The sequence below is a fragment of the Micromys minutus genome (assembly GCF_963924665.1).
Source record: "Micromys minutus genome assembly, chromosome: X".
Taxonomy (NCBI): Eukaryota; Metazoa; Chordata; class Mammalia; order Rodentia; family Muridae; genus Micromys; species Micromys minutus.
Window position 1 is genome coordinate 81,124,998 of NC_137970.1, and position 11,163 is coordinate 81,136,160.

At 36.6% G+C, this 11,163-nt stretch overlaps 1 pseudogene across 1 annotated transcript; it reads left to right on the plus strand.

The window, feature by feature from the left end:
- The first annotated feature begins 1,624 nt into the window (after window positions 1-1,624).
- On the plus strand, window positions 1,625-2,432 carry LOC308414650 (prohibitin 1-like; annotated as a pseudogene). Its single transcript has one exon. The product of its transcript is annotated as a prohibitin 1-like (transcript).
- The last annotated feature ends 8,731 nt before the right edge of the window (window positions 2,433-11,163 follow it).

Consider the following 11,163-nt stretch of genomic DNA (forward strand, 5'->3'; position numbering starts at 1 on the left):
ATATGACACAGCTATAGCACTGGGCATATAGCCAAAAGACTCTATCTACATCCTCCTACAGAAATTCAACACTATTCTGTTCACAGCAGCTAGAACAAGAAAACGGTCTGTGCCTATTTAGTGGATAATGAAAATGTGGAATCTCTTGACAATGGAATTTGTTTCATCTGTAAAGAAAATTTAAATTTGTATGTAAATGGATGAAGCTCAAAGACAAAATCCTGAATGAGGTGAACCAGATCCAGAAAGTGGCATTCTCACTCCTATATGGAGCTTAAAATCAAATCATTAGATTTCTCTGTTTCATTGGCATACTTGTAGAATCTAGAAAACTAGAGAAGTACCACGGGTGGCTAGAAGGAAGAAGTATCTAAAGAGGCTAGACGGGATGTGAATGGGAAAGCAGATTAATGAAGAGGGAGTAAGTGTGTAGATGAATGGAAGGGATGAGCAGAGGAAAGGGTCCGAAGAGGGATAACAAAATCTCAGGCCCTTAGAAAAGCCAAATAAAACTCTAGTAGTTATTATACATATTTTGTCATATCAATGCTTATAATTCGAGTTGCCCTACACAAGGAATTTGGCCCATCCCAGAAGCCATAGATTCCCAAATAAAAAACTCAGGACTAGATATGTGACACTTCCTTTCAAGCTGTTGGTCATAGGTGTTCCAGAGATCCCTGAAACTACAAAGTAATTGCCATTGCTATTGCTGTTGATTACCAAGCAGAATTTGATTGTATTGCTCACACACAACAGACACTGGTCACAGAACAGGAAGAAATTAAGTCACTAGTGACGAGGAACTTCCCTTCAGCTGAGTATCTCTCACATGCTGAAGGTGCTATGAGTTTGCTGGGAAAAAAAGAAGTCAATCAGTTTTACCCAGTTGCAAACCCTGGAAAATGCAAAAATGACTGTCATGGCAAGGCATGCCCATGGGTGCAGTGGTGGCAGAAGTATTATAGGTACAATCAGCTGCTTTCTGGTTAGATTCCCACTTAACCAGAGGAAGCTTAAGCTTAATACTGACAATCTGGCCACAAACCTATAATTGGAGCCCCAGGGCTGAGCATATTACCATTATTTTGCTAAATGGAAACAGTACAAAACTGCCTTTTTAATTTCTCTCTGTGTTCATGCTCTAGCGCAACACTCAGGTTTCATCAGAACAACTGTTATGCTGTGGATGGGGTTTAATGCAGAAACTCTCAAGGACCGCCACAGGAGAGGGGCAAGAAGACTGTAGAACCAGAGGTCAGGGAGCATCCAAAGCAAAGAAAGCAATATCTCACGGGCATGACGGGACTGCTGCACTCATGAACTTCAACAGCTATAGTTGTCTGCAAAAGGTACGCACGGATTCATTATCCCCCACCCATAAGTGAAGAACTGGACAATTGGTGGCTTCTGGAGGAAGGCCAGTCCATTTTCCTTAAGGATAATTCAGTATAACATTTAAAGACCAATTACTTCTCCACAATCTCTTTAGTGGTGAGAATTCTGAAACTACTATTACCCTGTTACTCAAACCAAAGATAGCATAAAATTAAAAGCTATGGGGCTGGGGAATTCATGTGGAGGTCAGAGTGAAAGCAGGTGCGAAGTAGAAACAACACGAGTCATGGCTGCCAATGTGTTTCCGTCCATCGCAAAGTTCGGCCTGGCATTAGCAGTTGCAGGAGATATGGTGAACTCTGCTTTGTATAATGTGGATGCTGGACACAGAAGAGCTGTCATCTTTGACCGATTCCGTGGTGTGTGGGACATTGTGGTTGGGGAAGGGACTCACTTTCTCATCCCTTGGGTACAGAAACCAATTATTTTTGCCGTTCTCAACCATGGAATGTACCGGTCATCACTGGCAGCAAAGACGTGCAGAATGTCAACATCACACTGCGTATCAGGCCGGCCAGCTTCCTCATATCTACACCAACACCAGCGAGCACTATAATGAGCAGATGCTGCCTTCTATCACCACAGAGATCCTCAAGTAGGTGATGGCTGGATTCGGGCTGGAGAATTGATTACCCAGGGAGAGCCGGTCTCCAGGCAGGTGAGCGATGACCTCACAGAGCGAGCAGCAACATTTGGGCTCATTCTGGATGATGTGTCCCTGACACATCTGACCTTCGGGAAGGAGTTCACAGAGGCAGTAGAGGCCAAACAGGTGGCTCAGCAGGAAGCAGAAAATGCCAGATTTGTGGTGGAGAAGGCTGAGCAGCAGAAGGCAAGAGCCATCAATCATCTCTGCTGAGGGGGACTCCAAGGCAGCTGAGCTGATCGCCAACTCTCTGGCCACAGCAGGTGACGACCTGATTGAGCTGCAGAGCCTGGAAGCTGCTGAGGACATTGCATACCAGCTCTCCCGCTCTCAGAACATCACCTACCTGCCAGCAGGGCAGGCCGTGCTTCTCCAGCTTCCCCAGTGAGGCCAAGCTGGCCATGGCCTCCATTACCTCGAATGACGCCTTCTTTCTGCCGCACCCCAGAAATCAGTGTGAAATTGAGTGATTGGCTTAAAGTGAAGGAAATAAAGGTAAAATCACTTCGAAATAAAGCTACAGACAGCATACCTCATAGACATTGGTGCAAAAATTCTTAACAAAATACTAAGAATGGAATATATATATATATATATATATATATATATATATATATATATATATATATATATATATATATATATATATATATATATATATATATATTTGCCATAACCAAATAGAATTTATTCTAGAGACACAAGAAGTCTGGTTCAAGTATGAAAATCTATTCAGCATATTAGCAGCCTACAAAAGAAAAATGCATGGTAATAACAACCTATTCAGGAAAGCAATTGGATTAAATTCAACATACATTCTTGATAATTTCTCTTAGGAAAAAAAAGGAGGGAATTTCCTCAGCATAAGGAACATTTGAAAACTGCATGAAGCTAACATTACAGTAAATGATGAAAAATAACTGCCCTTTAAGCAATAAATGGAATTTTACACAATGCAAAAAAGCAAGAAAATAAAGGTTTATGTACCAGAATAAATAAATATTTTCCTTTATGAAGATGATACGATTATCTGCATGGAATTTCCCAAGAAGTCAAAAACTAAATCTTGTAAAATGAATGTTAATTCAGCAAGAACATAGGTTGTAAATTCAACCTGCTAAAGACAAGTACAATGTTCCCACATAAAGGAATGAGCACAAAGCCAGTGAACTTTAAGATACAGTTCTTTTCATTTTTAGGAAAGGAGAGGGGAGGGAAGGAGGAAGCAAAGGAAGTCAAACAGAACAATGGAAGAAAAAGGTCTAATTACAGGCTATGCAGAGTAGAGTTAGGGAAAACATTCATTATCTTTACAGTTAGACAAGAGCACTATGCTGAGGTGCAATATCGCACAGTAATGGAATTAAATTATAATAGGTTGTGACGTTCTTTAAAAACTAATACAATTTTGACACTTTTCATCATAAAGACATAATAAATATTTGAGACGCTGGATGTATTGAACGTCATTTAAATATTATACTACTGTGTATAATTTCATAGCTCTCAGTAAATACATGCTATGTTTCTAGCAATTAAAATTTAAGTTTGGACAAGAACAAGAACAGCACCCATTGACATGCTAATAAAGAATGGGTAAAGCTCTCTAGGCCTTCACCTTAGACAAAGAAGAAGGGAAGAAGGAAAAGTTGGACTTATATTCTAATTTCAAAAAAAAAAATGTGTCTGAAATACATTCTTGAGACCATTCATTCAAACCAAAAAAAAAAAATAGAAATGAATTTCATAAATACAACAGGTTCGGTAAAAATACTGCTGCTATGTTCTTGGGTGCTCTGCGAGCCTTGTGCATTACTTCTTATTTCTTTTGTAATTTTCAGTAGCTGATTAATCACTGTAACAGGTCTCTAAATCTCCCTTATCTTCACATCTTCAATTTCCTGAAAAATAGCCACATGAGAACAATTTTTTTTTCTGGGGTGTAGCCACAGGGATCAGAACAATATTCTCTTGAGAGCTTAATATAATAAAAAGAAGGCAGACCTGGGGCTTTAAAAACTGTACCTAATCCCAGTTTTTACTAATTAGTAGAGACATCTAGGAAAATCTTATTCTCCACAGCAACTTCGTCATAAGACAATAATCTCTGAGGAAGCCATTAGCTATGACATTCTAGGAAATAAAACATAGGCTACCCTAGGGACGAGAATCTTCCTCACCCTGAGTTAATTGGACAGGTTTATGGACGCCATTCCAGTTCTTAGATATGTGAATGGTTGCATACTCTGCAGGAGTCACTGTGGTTTCAGGGCCTTCTGTATGCTGGAGCAGTGGAACAGAAGTGGCAGATAAGTGGTTTGTGTAAATGTTTGGGAAATAGACAACATAGGAAAGGCAGTGGAGTGAGACTAGTGGTTGTCTCCAGGCAAGTGGTTGAATCTGACTCAAGCTGTTCCAACATGTAGCTCAATTCAGTGATGCTTAGAAGGAGTCTCAGCAGCTCAGACCAGCACAGAAAGAAAACTGTTTGCTATGATCAATCAAGACATACCTATTAAGTAGTAGTTCCAGACATATAAGGATAGTAGTTAACCAGCAGCTGAGGGTTTAAATAAGGAAAAAGAAAGTAGAGGGAAACGGAGCAGGCGGGGGAGGGGTGAAGAATGGAGATGGAGAGGGAAATGAGGGAAGAATATGGGAAGAGAAAGAGGTGAGGAGAGAGTGATTAATAAGGTGGGACTTCAAGCATAATATGTTGTAACAACTTGATTGACAGTCCCCCAAAGCTCTTCTTCAATATAACTTCCACATCACCATCACACTTATTTACTGAAGTTCAGGGATCTTCTCTTCTGAGGAAGAATAAAATATGATATTGGAAGGGGTTGGAAGGATACAATTATATACATAATATAAATACAAACAGCTTTATAGAATACTTGGCATAAACTCTTAACAATACATTTCCAGTTTTATTGATATAAGATTAAAATATTTTTAAACTGTATATACATTTATAGTTAACAGTTTGACATACATATGTGCATATATTTATATGAATATGTGTGAAAATAATTACCCCAGTTAATATCATTAAAAATTCGACCACCTCACAGCATTACCACAGTTTCAATGTTCCAAAATACAAATTGTTTTTAAAGACATTCCTGGTCAGAATCATTTCATATAAGAGCTCCAGGATGCTATCTACAACTAGGACCACATCAGACTTTGCTTTTTGTGACTTCATTTTCTCATGTTTAGCCAGCAAAACATGCAGAGAATGCTATAGTTGAAGATTATTAAAGAAGTCCAAGTACAGTTTGTGCTTGATATAATCTATGTAATGATGGTCTTTGAGACATACAGAATAAAATAAATTGGAGGATTGGGGTCATGTCAGCTTGCACCAAGATTGCAAAGGAAACCCTGGGTGGTCAAGCCATGTGCTACAGGGTAAGAAACCCTTTCCAAAGCCTCCAACAGTATGTAATAGACATATGGGAATGAACTCAATACTACAGCAGAGATGAACAAAAGGTAAAGGAGACAAACATTGCATTTCCCACAACTGAATACAATATTTGCTTGTATCCACATCTGTAAATATTTGCTTATGTCTTTTTGTGGTTGGATGTCTATATGTTTATAAATACATTGTGTTGACAGATTTATTATTATATAAGGACTGTCTTGATCTTTCCCATGGTACTTTTAGTTAAAAGGCATTTGTTTTTATCTGTAAGTATAGTTGCTTTGCTTCTACAGTTTTCATTATCATAAAATAATTTCTTTGATTTTTTCCACTTTTACTTTCAGCCTGTTTTTTGTTTCTTTCTTTCTTTTTCTTCTCATCATTTTTTTTCCTTTTTCTTCATTTCTTCCATTCATCCTTGACTTTGGTGACACAGGGATTCACTATATACCCCAGACATTTCATGAGTCCATGCTCCTCCTATACACATTGCCTAAGTGTTGCAATTACCATTGTTTGTCGCTACCTTTAGTGCATCAACCTATTTTCTTAAAGCACAATTGAGTCTCCCATAGGCAGTCAATAGCTGGTGCTTAGTCTTTAAGAAAGGGTTGATATTCTTTTATATGTGTAAATGTTCTGATTTCAGAATTCAAGCCCTCTCTGTAAAGTTTTAATTAACTACTTTAGATAGAGAACATTTCTTTCCTTTCATTCACTCCTGTAGAGATTTACATCCACATGGAGGAATTAATCATCATAATGAACTCCACATTATTGCCTTCCTCATCTCAATGTAGGTGAAGGTGTATGTGTTTGGACTTTTCTAAAGGAAGTATACACTCTCTACTCAAACTATGCAGGGAGAGGTTGAACCTAATACTGTTTTGCATGCTTTGCACTGGTTCCAGTATCAAACACTCAAGAGGCCCTCAAATTTCACCCTTCTACCTTGAGGAATACTTGATGAATCTGTCCCTGCATCTCATCAAACCCTTCTCATTCTGTTTGAAAACCTTGCAAGTGCTCTTCATTAATTTCCACAAAAGCAGACCTGACTTTCTAAATGCAAATAATACCTGACTCTTCATCCAAAATAAACTCATCAGTTGCATCTCAGTCCCTAAAGAAAATGTCTATAGCATGAAAAGAAGCCCTACAAACAATTGGTAAGAACTGAATCACTTTTCTTTTATCTGCTACCCTATCACGTCCTTACTTGGTCTAGAGTTTAGTGCATGGTACATTCTCAGCACATACTTGATGACTGAATGAATATGTAAATGATTTGTGAATCATTTAATGTCACAAATAAAATTTCTGAGATTATGGTTTTGGAAACATTGTTCAGCCTTATTGATTTACAGATTAGTAAAATGAGGTTCAAAGAGTTTAGCCCTAAGCCAGTGTTCATTTCAATGCTATGGGGAAATGAACTTTGGCATATTAAAAAATGGGTCTTCCAAAATGGAATGGAACACTCATTCTCTAAACAACTTTAAATATAGAGAGCATGAAAGGGACAAAAATGGAATTCATTGGCATTGGATAATACTAGAAAATGTTATAACTTGGAACAGTGTGGTATTGAAGAGAAAGACATTTATTTGCCTCTTTGTAAAGTATGTTAAAAGCCCAGAGCCATTTTCCAAATATACTAATAGAATTTTATGAAGCAAAAAGGAACAGGTACAAAATGAGCAAAATAATAGCTAAAAATTATAGGTATGGAGACCTTATGATTGCATAGATTTTCTAGAATTTCCATCTCTATGAACATCCCATGTGAAATATAAAAGGGAACTTTGGTCTTTAGTTTTCAATCAAGAGATGTTTATCCTAAGGCAAATGAGTTATTATATACTATCTTCTCCCTCCCAAAAACAGTTAGATTCAGAAAATAGTCTACATTTTACATGTAAAAACAACAACAACAACAACAACAACAACAATAATAATAAATAATAATAATAATAAACTAATAGATTTGTAGGGCAAGAATATTATTTGGCCTAAGTATATTTGCCAGGCAGAAGCAGTCAGTGTCTTAACAACTTTTATATATATATATATATATATGTGTGTGTGTGTGTGTGTGTGTGTGTGTGTGTGTGTGTGTAAATCATACCCATAGAAAGGACAGCATTATGTTTAAAAGCAGTTATCTATTGGGAAATCAAAATAAATTACTAATTTCTCAGACAATGAAGCAAAGCTAACTTCGATTCTTAGATTTCCCTTTGTTTCTCAAGCATTCTGTTGAGCTATTTGCCATTTTCAGTCTTTAGTTACATTCGCTCACAACCCTGGGCTTCCATTATATATATATATATATATTTCAAGACCAATAAATTCCATTCCAGTATATTTCATATATATTTAGAGTTGTTCAGATAATAAACATATATATACATATATATGTATATGCACATACAAATACACATCATATACATATACATCAACTACATATATAATCAACTACATATACATCATATACACATACACATATACATATACATAATTGTTTGTTTTGATTTACTATTTTTTTCTCAGAGGAAATACAAAATAATGTGGCAAAGGAAATAATGTGACCAAATTATGTTGTACGAAAAAAGCTATTAAATAAAACTACAGCTAATTCCATCATTAATGATGAATGTGATACTTTTTTCCTCTAAGACAGGGAAAGATAAATAAAATTTGATATCATCATTTGATAACATACACAAAAAATTCTGATCAGTGCAATGGAATAAGAATAAAATTACAAAAGCTATCCAGACCAAAATAACTTTTTTTTGTTCACAGATTCCATGACACCAAACAGAAAAACTACTGGCCCATAAATAAGTTCATCTAGGATGCAAAATATGAGGGCCATACTTTAAACTTGATTATCTATATGTTATCAATCATATATAGTAACTTAAAATATAAAAATACACTTAATAAGATAAAATATTAAATACTTTTCTGTGACAAAGCTGATAAAATATTCATTAGACTTTACACTTGAATCTAAAATATTGCTGAAAGTAAGGATTTAAATAAATCAAGAATTATGCTTTGCTCAGAAAATCAGAAATCTGGACTTGAAGATGTCATTTTTTTCCAAAATTGATGTTAATTACCATCTACTGCAAGAAGATGCTTCTGTAATGAGGGCTGAGTGAGACCCTAATATATAGACTCAGCAATATGTCATTAGGAGTCATTTTATTGCTATGTACTTTTAGCAAAATAATATTAGATTTTCTTTTTAAATTATTTTATTGAATAATCTCTGTATTTACATTTCAAATATTATCCCCTCCCTCTGCTCCCACCCCTCTTCCCCTCCACTTGTTTCCATGAAGGTGCTCCCTCTCCCTATCACCCTCTCCACCTCAGCGCCTTGACACTCCCCTACACTGGGAAAACACACCTTCACTGGACCAAAGGCCTCTCCTCCCATTGATGCCAGAAAATGCTATCCTCTGCTACATATGCAACTGGAGCCATGGGTCTCTCCATGTGGGCTCAGTGGTTGGTGTTTTAATCTGTGGGAGTTGTAGAGGGTTTGGTTGATTGATAATGTTCTTCCCAAGAGGTTACAGACCTTTTCAACTCCTTTGGTTCTTTCTCTAGCTTCTTCATTGGAGTCCCTATATTAGGTTTTCTTGTATGGCCATGATCTATCTAGTCTCAGGTTTTTGGCCACATTAGTAGTGTATGTATGGGAATCTCGAAGATGGGACTTAATTCTAATTTTAAAACATGGTTGATTACTCCCATAATATTGATACCAACATTGCATCAGTACAACTTGCTATTGTAAGTCACAGAGTTTTTATCTGTGTGGCACTGATGATTACTTTTCACCTCCTGTACTGTGCAGGGTACCTTCAGCACTATCAATGTGATCTAGTTGGTGTGAAGCCTCCAGTGAGGTAACAGCTCAAATTCCCCATGTTTCATAACGTATATAAATGTTGACTCTAGCAATATGGTCCTATAATCACCTTGTAGAAAGTAATCAACAATTCTTTCAAAAGCTTGGGATTTGGGGGAGCCATTCTATGAGACCTCTGTCCAATGACTCAACCCAATTCTGGCCCTGGGAGTGTTTTACTTGGTGGCATAAGAAATCTAGATGGAGATTGTCTGCCTCCTTAAAGAATGACTCAATTTTAATTCATTTCACATGTGTATATATTTTTAAAGTTTTTATAGTCATATTTTCCACATGATTTTTCAAAAGGCCATTAGTATTAGTTATCTTTCCCCATAGTTCTTCCTTTATCTTGCTTTCTCATCCTACCCTTTACTTAATTTTCTGTTTCAAGCTTTCTCCCCATTTTTCAACATGTTCTTTTGCTCCTTTCTTGGGATATCCTCTCCTACCAACTGGTACCTTATTAGGTACCTAACATAACATCTATTGTTATTCATATTATAATACACATATAAAATATTTATACACTAACATTCACATATAAAAGAAATCATGCAAAAAATTTCTTTTGGAATCTAGGTTACCTTACTTATTATTGTTTCTAGATCTGCCCCATACATGTAAATTTTCTAATTTCATTTTTCTTAGTATTTGAATAATATTTCATTACAAATGTAGCATACTGTCATTATACATCAAGGATGTTTCCAATTCAAATCATTATGAGTTGAGCAGCAATTAATATGAATGGGAAGTACCTCTGTAATAAGCAGTAGAATTGTTTACATATGTGCCCATGAGTGAAATAATTGGATTTTGGAGTAAATCTATTTTCAGCTTTATTTCCTGCATGATGATTTCTATTGTGGCTGTAACTGTACACACCTTCACTAGCAAGGAATAACTCTCTTCTTTCTCCCCATCCTTGATAGCACCAGATTATTAATCTTGGCCATTCTGATTGGAGTAATACTGTGATGATTTGCATATGGTTGGCCCAGGGAGTGGCACTATTAGAAGGTGTAGCTTTGTTGAAGAAAGTGTGTCACTCTGTGGGTGGGCTTGGAGACACTCCTCCTAGCTGCATGAAGATACTCAGTCTGTTCCTGGCTTCCTTTGGATGAAGATGTAGAACTCTCAGCTCCTCCTGCACCATGCCTGCCTGGATGCTGCCATGACTTTGTTTTGATGATAATGGACTGAACCTCTAAACCTGTAAACCAACCTCAATTAAACATTGTTATTTATAAGACTTGCCTTGGTCATGGTGTCTGTTCACAGCAATAAAACTCTAAGACAAATATTAAATCTCAAAGTAGTTTTACTTTGTATTTCCTTGATAACTAAGGATGTTGAGCATCCTTTTAAATGGTTCCAAATCATTTTTTTCATCTGTTGAGAAATCTCTGTTTAGATCTTCATGCCATTTTATAACTGGGTTAATTAGATTTCTTGATGTTCAGGTTGTGGTTTTGTTATTTTGTACTTTATGCGGCCTAAGTAATAAGCCTCTGTTAGATGTATAATTGGCAATGCTTTTCCCCATTCTTTACGTGCTGCTTTGCTTGAATTATGATCTTCTTTGCTGTACAGAGCTTTCTGGATACATTAGGTCCCATTTATTAATTATTGTTCTTAATGCCTGCACAATTGGCTCCTGTTCAGTAAGTCCTTTCCTGTACCAATGAGTTCAAACCTATCCTTGACATTCTTCTCTCCCAGATTCAGGGTATCTGGTCTTATGTTAAG